The sequence below is a fragment of the Etheostoma spectabile genome, chromosome 1, assembly GCF_008692095.1.
Source record: "Etheostoma spectabile isolate EspeVRDwgs_2016 chromosome 1, UIUC_Espe_1.0, whole genome shotgun sequence".
Classification (NCBI taxonomy): domain Eukaryota; kingdom Metazoa; phylum Chordata; class Actinopteri; order Perciformes; family Percidae; genus Etheostoma; species Etheostoma spectabile.
The window spans coordinates 21,327,513-21,338,635 of NC_045733.1; positions in this window are offsets into that span (position 1 = coordinate 21,327,513).

Sequence of the window (11,123 nt, forward strand, 5' to 3'; positions counted from 1 at the left end):
TGTTCAGGGTAGAGATACTAAATTCTTCGGTACAGCAGTGACAAATAGTCAAGTGAATTGAGTGCAGCCGTGTGGCCGTCTAGTATGTCTTCAATTAATTATTGTCTTATAAGGCATTGAAGTAAGCATTAACGTATGCATTGAACATCTGGATCACTGACATAAAAAAATCCTCTCCTGCAATTAGTATCATCAATGCATTGCAATTCATTATTTGCTAACTCAACCATCTATCACCTGAGTCACTTCATGGACCACTAGGGTCACGCCGGACTGTTGCTAGGCAGTGCCACACACACACACACACACACACACACACACACACACAATTCCGGTCAATCATTGTCTTGCAGTGCTTTCTTTACATATAATATTTAACAATGTAATATGAACAGGTTATGCTTTAAAATTCCCCTTTAGTATCCTAATAAAAGTATATTGACGTAGTAACCTAGTAACTACATGTTACTTGTATTTTGCTTTAGTAAAGTAAAAAATTGCATTCAGCACTTAGTCATTTTCAATCATAATCAGGTAATATGGTCCGATGATACCACTATAGCAGCCCCTGTGAGTTACTTCTGGTGTTTCCTTGTGAAAATGCTGCACACATGGAAGAAACCACCGCTGTTGGAGATTAGCTAATCAACCTCGTGGCTGAAAGAACCAGGGTGCACAGAAAAAGTCTCTTTTTGATTAGGCGGGCTCCTAACTGAAATAACTCACATGAAGAATCTCAGCGGCATAGGAACTAAAATGCTATAAAAAGGAGATCCATCTCCGATCTCCTTCAGCCCAGCAAATGCAGTACTGGTCCTTTAATTGTCAGGCCTGTGGCAGTCTTTAGCTAACTCTTAGTAAAGTTATCTGTTACCTCCTTACTTTAATATATTCCATCAAGACGCAAACAATGGCTACTATTAAATTAGGTTTTTACACTCTGTTGCTATTACACATTACACACAGGCCCAACATGCACACACACATGCACACACAGGACCTTATACATGCACTAATGGAGAGATGTCAGAGTTAGTACAGGTGCCCCGAGCAGTTTATTAAAGAAAAAGGACATACTTAGTTATTCTGCTCTACTGTATATGGAGGCCTCGGCAGCCTTTGCCCCACCCTCTGTCCTCATTTTTTTTTCTTTGTGTCTTAGCCTATATAATATATAATATAAATATAATATTATAAAATCCCAACCCCCAAAACCCCACCCCCACCCACAACACACCCCACACACCCCCAACCCCAAACTCTTTTTCACCCCACACTGCTCGGGGGTTTGCCCTGCCAAAACAAGCAAAAACCCCAAAGCTTTTTATGAGCAAAAAGGGGGGAGCCCCCAATTTAAAAATAAAACGAAACACAAAACGCAAAAAAGGGGGACTTGAGTAAGAAAACAATTTTTTTTGGGGAAGTCGGAGCCGACTTCAAAAATTTTTAAATAAGGGGGAAGCCTTCTGGGCGGGGGGACAGTTTCGTTTAAACCCTTGTGTTGCCCTTTGGGGCAACGCCCCAAATTTTTAACAAGAAAAGGGCTCTTTGAACCAAAAAAAAGGGAAAAAGGGAGTACACCTTTGGGGTAAAAAAAATTCGGGGGGGGAAAGGGGATTTTGAAAACAGGGGATGGTTTTAAAAAAAAACGGGACAAACCCGGGATCCCCAAACATCCTTCGTCAAACAACGGCTAGGGAATGCTTTTAAATTAGTTTAGGGGCATGACTTTAAAACAAAAACGAAAAAGTGAAAAAAAACTTTTTAAAAAGTGTCAAGGAAAAAAAACAAAGGAAAGCATGGGGGAAAGAGAAGACAACACAAAGGTTAAAAACTGAAAAGAGGGAACAATACTGCAAGCAGGGGGTTGATTTGGAAGGGAAAACCTTAGCCGAACAAAAGCTCTCTGATAAAAGTTTCAAACTGCTTTGGTTGATTTTTTCGTCAAGGGGGCGAGGAAGAAAGGGACATCTTTGTTTATTTTTTGCCAAGACAGTCTATTCGACAGCGAGAAAAAAACGGCTTTTTCCTTTTCCCTTTTCTGTTGTTTTTTAAAAACGCCGTGATTCTAACATTTACCTTCCTCAGACTCCAGGGAAAACCCCACACTAGCTAGACATCTTCCATCGAGACTATGGTTACCGGGTCCCAATCTCGCGGGGAACCCCAACAGCTAGCTAACATCTTCCAATCTAAAAAATTCGCCCCTGATGGGGAAGTGGCGCTGGCCTTTTGCGCCCGCTCCCGCTCCCCGCTGCCGTTCATTATGGGGCTTTCAATTTCCCTTTGGTTTTACCTTCTCGGGCTGCCTTTCAATCTACATCCCGGGGGGCGGGCCTACCCTATTCAGGGGCGATCTCCTCCTGCTCCGGGGGCTTCTGCCCTGTGCCCCCCCGCTGATTTTCAGCTACCCCTGAATCGCGCCCCTTTTCCCCCCGGGAGATACCCCCCGCGATCTCCCGGGAATTTCCCCTTGACGCCCCAAATCCAATACATCTTCTGGTCCCCTTCCGCCGTTCCCCCGCCTGCTCTTCCCCGGCCCTGCCGCGTTCGTTTGCAACCTGGCTAGGGAGCACCCCCCCCGGGTTTTCCAACCCTTGCTTCAACTTTGTCCCTAATGTCCCTCCTCAAAAACAAGGGTCAGCCTCCGGATCTTCTCACGACCGAAGCTGGATTTCCTCTGTCCCCCACAGACCGCAAAAACCCGCACTCTCTCACCACGCCTCCACTCCACCGGGTTTTTTTTTTTTTATCTTTCCCTTCCTCGGGGCTCGGCCGCGGGGGGTCCGCCTGCCCCTCGCGAGAAGTGAAGATTTCCCAGTTTCCACCCTTTTTCCGCCTTGAATGCTTTTTTTTTAAAATTGCCGGCCCACCCCCACAGTTTTTGCCACAGTCAAACCCCCCCCCCAAACCCCAGCATTTTTTTAAACAATTTCCCTTTTAATTTTTTACCCCCCTCCAAACCTCTCCCTAGTCTTTTCTCCTTGGTTTTTTTAAATTTTCACTTTGACAAAAATCCCCCCCTCCCCAAAAGACTTTACCTCCTTCCTTGTTTTTCGGTTTTCCATCAGTTTTTTATTTCCCCCACACAAAAAAGGCCTTCACGGGTTTTTAAATCTCTCTCTGCTTAATCCCCTCCAACGTTCGGCTATTTTCCCTTTTTGGGACCCTTTTTTTTTTGCCCTTTCAATACTTTTCTCCCCTCTGTAACACCCGTCCCCTTTCCCCTTCGTATATAAAAACAAAATACAGACATCCTACCCTCCCACAGGACAATTTTCCCTTTTCCTGTTTTTTTTCCTCCCCCCCCCTTGTCACCCATTAAAATTTCTGCTTGCAATATTCTCAATTTCCCTTTGCCCCCCCTAAAACCCATCTTGTTTTTTCCCCCCCGCTCTGCCCTTGGGTTTTCACCTGACCCCCCTCAAAACCAAAGGGTCCCCAAACTTGAACGCCTCTTTAAAAAAAAGGTCCTCATTCCAAAAAATGTTTTAAAACTCATCTTTCATTTCTCAACTCAATACCTAAATAAAACATCTTTTCGCCTATTTCTCCAACAGGACTCCCGGGGCCTCTTTTCAAAAACCATAAAACCTTTAATTCCCCCTGATTTTCTGCCCTTTTCACATTCCATTGAAAAATTGTAAAATTTACGTTTTCTTTTTTTAAAGAAAAATAACTCCCTTCACCCCAATTAATTTGACCCCCTTTCCCCCCCCCCTTTGCTCCCCCCAATAGCTGTCATTTTGTTGCTTTCTCTACTGGGCCCCCCCCCCTCCGAAATTTCTGATCTCATTCGTAAATCCAAATCCTCCAAACCCTTTCTCTTGACCCCCTCCCCCACTCTGGTCAAAACCCGTCTCACTTTCCCCCACTCCCTTTATAAATACCATTATTCATTCTTCTCTCCCTCCTCTGGGATTTTCCCCTCACTTTTTTAAAAAAGATCCGCTCCCGTTTTTGAAAAAACCTGGCTCAAACCCCAAACCAATAAATAACTCGTCCTCCAATCTTTCCCTTTTTTCAAAAATTTTTGAAAAAATAGTGGCTTTTAAATCCATGCTTTTTCTTACCCTTAACTTCTTATAACCTTCCCCCTCGGTTTTGCCCCCCCATGTAAAACGCCCTTATAAAAAAACCAAAGACCTCACAGCCGTTCCGGGGCTCATCTCCATCCTCATCCCCCTCTCGTGCGCCTTTTATACCCTTTCCACTCCCTTTCCTCTAACTTCTTCCCTCCTCCCACACCCCCTTGCGGTTCCGCTCATTTCCCCCCCACCCACTTTTATTCAAATCAAACTTAATCCCCCCCTTCCCCTTTTATACGGGTCCCTCAGTTCATTTTTGGGGCCCCCCCTTTTTTATCACCTACCTATTCCCCCTTTGGGAATCCCCAAAATTTAAAATTTATTTTTATTGTTACGCAAACACCCGCTCTACTTTCCACAAACCCCCCCTCGCTCCCCCCCTTTTCCCCCCCCCCCACAAAATCTTCTGAAAAAAAACCTGTTCCCCCAAACTTCCTTAACTAAACATGATAAAAACCAAATCCTCCTCGTACCCCCAATCCCCCCTATCCCAAAAACATATTCTCCTACCACGACAACTCCGGGCTCCCCTTTTCCCCCAGGGCAAGGCTGGGCGCACCTCGATTCCCCCCTCTCCTTTTTCACACAAAATTCTCCGTCTGCTCTTCCACCTCGCAACAAAACCCCCCCCGTCCGTCCCTTACCCCACCTGCCCCCCCCTTATCCACAGCCTCGTCAACCCCCCGCCTTACTACTGTAACTCTCCCCTTTTTTGGCCTTCCTCAAAATCCCTCCAAAACTTCAACTTCTTCGAACTCAGCAGCTCGTGTCATCACCAGAACCCCCTCATTTCATCATATAACCCGGTTCTTCAGCAGCTCCATTGGCTCCCGGTTCAATTCAGAATACAATTTAAAATCCTTCTCCATATTTTCAAAGCCATCCATAACCTTGCCCTCCATATCTATCAGAATCCTAACACATCGCCGTCCCCTCCCGCTCCCTCAGATCTTCCTCCTCTATCCACCTCACTGTCCCCCATGCTCGACTCTCATCGTGGGAGCAAGCCTTCAGCCGCTCTGCTCCCCAGCTCTGGAACTCACTCCCCCCCCGACCTCCGCAACATCAACTCTCTCCCTCTGTTCAAACTAGACTAAAACCCATCTGTTCCAGCTCGCTTATCTGTAAATACACTGTTCCTGTTTTGTTCTGTTTTGTTTGTTTGTTTTGTTTTTTGTTTTATTTGTTTTGTTATTACTACTTACACTTTTAGGTTCCCTGATCTGTCTCTTATTCTCTGTAAAGCGTCCTTGAGTGTTAGAAAGGCGCTGTTAAATAAAATGTATTATTATTATTATTATTATTAATCTGAGGACTATGGTTACCTGGTCCTCAGATCTCTGCGGGGTAAACCCAGACAGCTAGCTAGACTATCTGTCCAATCTGAGGACTATGGTTACCTGGTCCTCAGATCTCTGCAGGGTAAATCCAGACAGCTAGCTAGACTATCTGTACTACTTTTGAATGAGCACATGTTCCTCTACACGGCACAGCATAACAATGGCTTAATTTTGAGTCACAAATTCACCAATGAGACAGGACTGCAATAAAACTCACTCACTTGCATTCAAACATGGCATTGACTCTGGATTTGTGCCTCCATTGACCTTGCACTTTGTATTTTTCCAATTAATTCTCATTTGAGCTCATTAACACTGAAGCATTGCTAATTAATAAAAACAAGACTAAGTCTACAACCTTGCTACTGGCTCTGTGAGGATTTACTTTGGCTAAATGCTAATGTTGGTATGCTATCATGCTCATGTTTAGCAGGTATAGTAATACTCAGTGAGGCTGATGGAAATGTCATGTGTTTTGCAGGTATTTGGTCAGGTATTGGACAAATTAAAATTCACCAAATTGTGGTAATGGTGTGGAAACTAGTGGCGCGAGGTGATCAGTTACAGTTCAGGAAGTTATCACAGGTCATCCTGAGGGGGATATGAATATCTTTTTAGAATTCCATGGCAATTCTTTCCAATGGTTGTCGAGAAATGTAATTGAAAATCCCAAATGTCAACCGGCTGGTGGTGCTAGATGAAAGGTCAGAGCATCATCAAAGGCTGTGGGATTCATCCTCTGGGGACCACGAATGGTTGTCCAAACTTTCATTGCGATCCATCCAAAAGGTTGATACATTTTGGCAGTGTTGACCAAAATGGTGGAACCAACCAACTGCTTGTTAACATTAGACCTGAGCTGAATAGCTTGGGTTTCGATGGTGGCATTTTATCTCCAAAACTAGTCTGCATGTGAAAAACAATAGGGATTAATTTAGCATGAACACATTTTTTATTAAACAAATGAAATCAAAAGCCAACAAGTGCCATCAAAAAAGTCAATCAGATAGTCTAACTTGACATGAAAACAACAATGTGTGTGTGTGTGTGTGTTTGCATAGATTTGTGCTTTGAGAGAGTCAAACAACAACAAATTGGTGATCTTGGGGATCACTCTCTGTTTTCAGGGATGTAGTTGCCCTGTTTCTCAACCATGATGACAGTGACAGTTCCCCCCACAGAGAGGAAATGTACTTCACAAAGGCGTGTGACGCAGGGGCGAACACCAGATCCAGTGCCGCATGGGCAATCGCAGGATACACAGCCTCCTTTGGACCATATGGTGCTTTTTGATCTTGATAAACACACAATCAACTCTGCCAGGGGGATAGGACGGTGGCAACTCCATCCGGGATGCAAAGAAGCGGTGTCTCTTAAGGACTGAGTAAGAGTGGCAAGCTGGAGTCTCTGAGCGGCCTCTGCAGTGGTTTAACAGGAGGAGTAATGGCCTGACGTGCTGAGCTGACACACACGGCAGAAAAGACTTTATCTCTGGGGATAGAAGAACCTGGAGAGATTGGTATCTAGTAACCAGGCTCATGCAGATGTTGGATATAATTTCGGGGACAGTAAGAACCCAGGCAGAACGGCCCCACAGGGATTTGAGGACGTGCGCTAGTTGCTTTCCTTCCACTGTGGCCTCAAGGTGGATCTGGGCACACATAAAGATAACAGACAAATAAAGATATAAAAATCAATATATACAGTATATGTAACAAGTTCCTTAACGTGAAACTGCTTTACTCAGGGTTTGTACTGGTTAAAATCAATAGGTCGTGTAACAGATGGGTTCGCGGCCCCTCTGGGATGCCCTTTGTCCGACACTACAGCACTGTAGTACTTAATTCAGGGATTTTACTGATTTGAAGCCAGGTCCATGTTTTGGAGGGGAGGAAACCTGATTAATTTAAATATAATAACAATAATAAAAATTCAGCTTTCCTGTTAAAACCCCCTGAGCAGTGAACCCTGAAGGGATCTCACCCGAGAGAAACCAGGAGACTGCAATAAAAAAAAACTTGGCGGGATCCCACACTACTACACGACATCGCCAAACCCTTTTTCTTTTGTTGTTGCTTTGATGAGGAGATGAGGCAGAAAACTACATATAGTGTGTTTAAATGATATTTTTTTTATTTGAAGTTCACGACAATACCTGTCATGCTTAATTTCGTTTCACTACTATCAGTATAATGCACTGCCACGTGACATTTTATCCAATAACATCAACACATGTGAGGTTCTCTTCCTGATTGTCTGCAGGTCGGCAAGAAAAGGAGATCCTCAGATTCTAAATCTCTTTGTTCTATCCTACCCTTCTCAAACCATTGTGTAATCAGCCAAGAGCTACCTTCTCTAAATCACCATGTTACTATCTGTGCAGACAAGTAATTAAGCCTAGGTGAAGTGAGGTGGAGAGATAACTGTGGTGGAAACTGATGTTCGAGACGAATGGAGATAGAAGTAAAGGGAATGGGAAAACACAAATGACCTGGTGTGTTTGAAAAGTTAGAACACACAAATGATTCATGAGATGTACAATCTCTTGACCACTGATCAATCTGTATAAAAATCTATGCAAGGAATTTTGTAAAAAAGTGTAGAAGCTAATGGCTTCCATAGCCAAGCATGAAGGTATTCACAGCAATGCTCTAAAGGGAAATAAACAACAATAAATGGATTAGTTCCAATAATGAGTTTACAATAAATGTCTAGAGGACATTGCAAGGAAAACATGTAAGTGGTTTTTATTTGCTGCTGCTTTGAGTATATGTGTAAACCTCATTTAAGATAAATATAGTTTCCAGTAATTATTTTACCATGATGCTGCTGTATTTGTGGCAGTTGAAGACATGCAAATGCAAACATTATAAATACATACATTTAAAAGTCACATTATCCATCACTACTGGGAACAATATTCTTAACTGATGTAACTATAGTATAGACACAGATCATTTGCCCTCTTTAAAGCTGTGTGCTTTGCCTAAAGGCGTTTTGAAATGACCAATATAAAAGCATGATTACTCAACCAGTTAGAGCTGAAAAGGGTGCTAGTTGGCATTAAAGCTAACATACATATACCTTCTTTTGTAGCACTTGTGTTGTAGCAAGTAATTCTCTGAGGGGCTCTGAGGTCCTATTTTCTGAGGTGTTAATGCTGTTTCGTCTACCTCTTACCAAATACTGTGTCTGCACCAATAACTTCACAGGTTTTACAACCAGTGGAACTCCTTCACTGAGGGAAATTGGCAGAATTAAGAGGAAGAGTCGCTCGACAAAGCTTACTTAAAACATTAGAAGAATACGGCATTAGAGGGGTTGCAAACTTAAAGGAACATGCCGCCGTTTGTAGAAAATAGGGCTTATCGCGGTCTGTGAGATGAGTACGAAAACATTCAAATTATTTGTATTGTCAAAACAAAATGTATAAAATTGACAGAACAAACTTCTGAACAGCAATGCTGAAAGAATGAATGACGATTTTTGGAGTGAGAATGCATATTAAATTATTCTGGAAACCACACGTAGGGCTTAAATTATGTCAAATGTCAAATGTGTCATAATATATTGATAATTGTACTTATTGTACTCACTCATTAAATCAATGTAAAATACACCAATAATTGGTCGCTTTAAAACAAAGGAAATTAAAATTGAATAAAAAAAAAAAAAAGGATTACCTTAAAATATCATGAGATACTGTGAGGTCAATTTTTTATTGTACGTTTCTTATTTTATTTTTCTATGCTTGTATCCGTCGTATCCTTTTGTGTTTCAATTAAAATCAGCTATTTAGGTGTAATGGACGATGCAAAATTTCTTCTTTTCACAGAAAACTTGAAATGTCTTGTTCCATAGCTAAATCCATTTTCATGAAGTGTGCGCTCTGAATGTGGATTGTGATGCAACAGCAGGCTGGAGACAACAATACGGCCAATTGTCTCCCGACTGCTCGTCCCATGTGCACGTGTTCATTCTTCAGCCCAGACTTATCACAGCTTCCCTTTTCCGGTGGCCCCTGGGCTCAAAGCCACAGGAGCCCGTGGGCCTGTAGCCGTGGTGCACCTGAGTCCTCTTTTCGCCCCTGAAGACTGGAGTCCTCCGTTTGTCATTGGTAAACATGCAGAAGAGCTGGTGTGTGTGCTTCACATGACAAAGTGGGCAGGGTGGGGGGGGATGTGGGGAGAATCAAGAGGACACAAAGCATAATTCCCAGAGACGTGTTCAATAACAGGCACACCTCTGCAAAGCAAAATGTGGGTTTTAATTCCACTTTCTTTAGAGTTTGCTAAAACAGAGAGCGTTATGTTTTTTATTCCAAGTCATAATATATTCACCAATGTTGGGCATTCTGTTTGATTTATTGGATACACATGGCTAAAATAATAATTATCATGTAGTTGGGGGGATGTGGATTGATATTTATGACATTACTTTACACAGAGTCATTTTATATCCAATGACCACCGTTGTGTCCCAAACACCTTGAGGGATCCAAGCCAATGCCTTCTTAAAAAAAAAAAATTAAAATACCCGTGCTCATCGGGAATGTTGATAAATGGCCTGTCTCACGCTTTTGGAAGGTGACAAGGAGAAGGAGGGGCGGTGTGGGGGAGCAGAAGAGAGATCCTGATGAAATTACAGGATGGATTGATTGATCTCCGCGGATGCATGTTGCAATAGGGGATTGCCGTTGAAACTGATGCATCTAGATTAGTGTCAGAGGAGCCGCTGAAGGACAATGAAAGCCATCATCAGGAGACGTGACCTTCTCAGCATATGAAGCCCCCAGCGCACCAGATCCAGCTCCATGGCCGTGAACCAAAAGCTGGAGGAAATGTTTGTCACTGCCAGGAGGAAAAGGACAATATGAGGCAGGAATGAATTTGCAGATGTTTCAATTCATATTCATTAGCATGGCTTTCCATTATGGAGTGGAAATGAATGGTTAGAAGACAACTGGTAACACAGAGATGTGGTTGTTTAGAGGGGTACCGGCTGTGCAGCATCATGCACAAATCCCACATGCACACAGAGAGAGAAGGAGAGTTTGGTTGAGTTCTCATGCTTTCCAGGAGGCATTTACAGTTGTGTTAAAATTTATATTTGCTGGCACAGCGAACTGTCCAGTTTTAGGCCAGCGGGTGGTGAATGCAGTAAAAAAAAAAAAAAATGGTATCATCTCTGGCTACAAGAGTTGACGCCATGGGGAGTGTGCAGAATATAAACTACGCACATGAAGTAATTTGTGTTTGGTAGATTTCTTTGTTGCAACAATGATTCTTGCCAGTAAATCTTATACAATTGGAACGCCTGAATATTTCCCTTTTAAAAGGGTGCCGCATTTGTAAGGAACATGCATTTGTGGGGTGAGCAGCGGAGCCGAGTTTGTGGGTTGTGCCAAATTTGTCAAATCGTCTCTGACAATGCCAAACAGCTTTTCTTTGCTGTTTCTACTGATTCTTGTTTTGAGCTTTGAGATTTCACCTAACTTAACACCCGCGGTGCCGCATAGCTGTGTCACGACTGTGGTTCAATCAACCCAGGGTTTTCCAATCCAGTGACAGGCGCGTTCACATTAAAGAGACGGTCTTTACACAGCGTGACCAATCACAAACATCTACCAGAGATGTATATTTTACACTAGAAGAGCGAACTATAATTCTGCATAAATGTGAAGAACACAGCCATG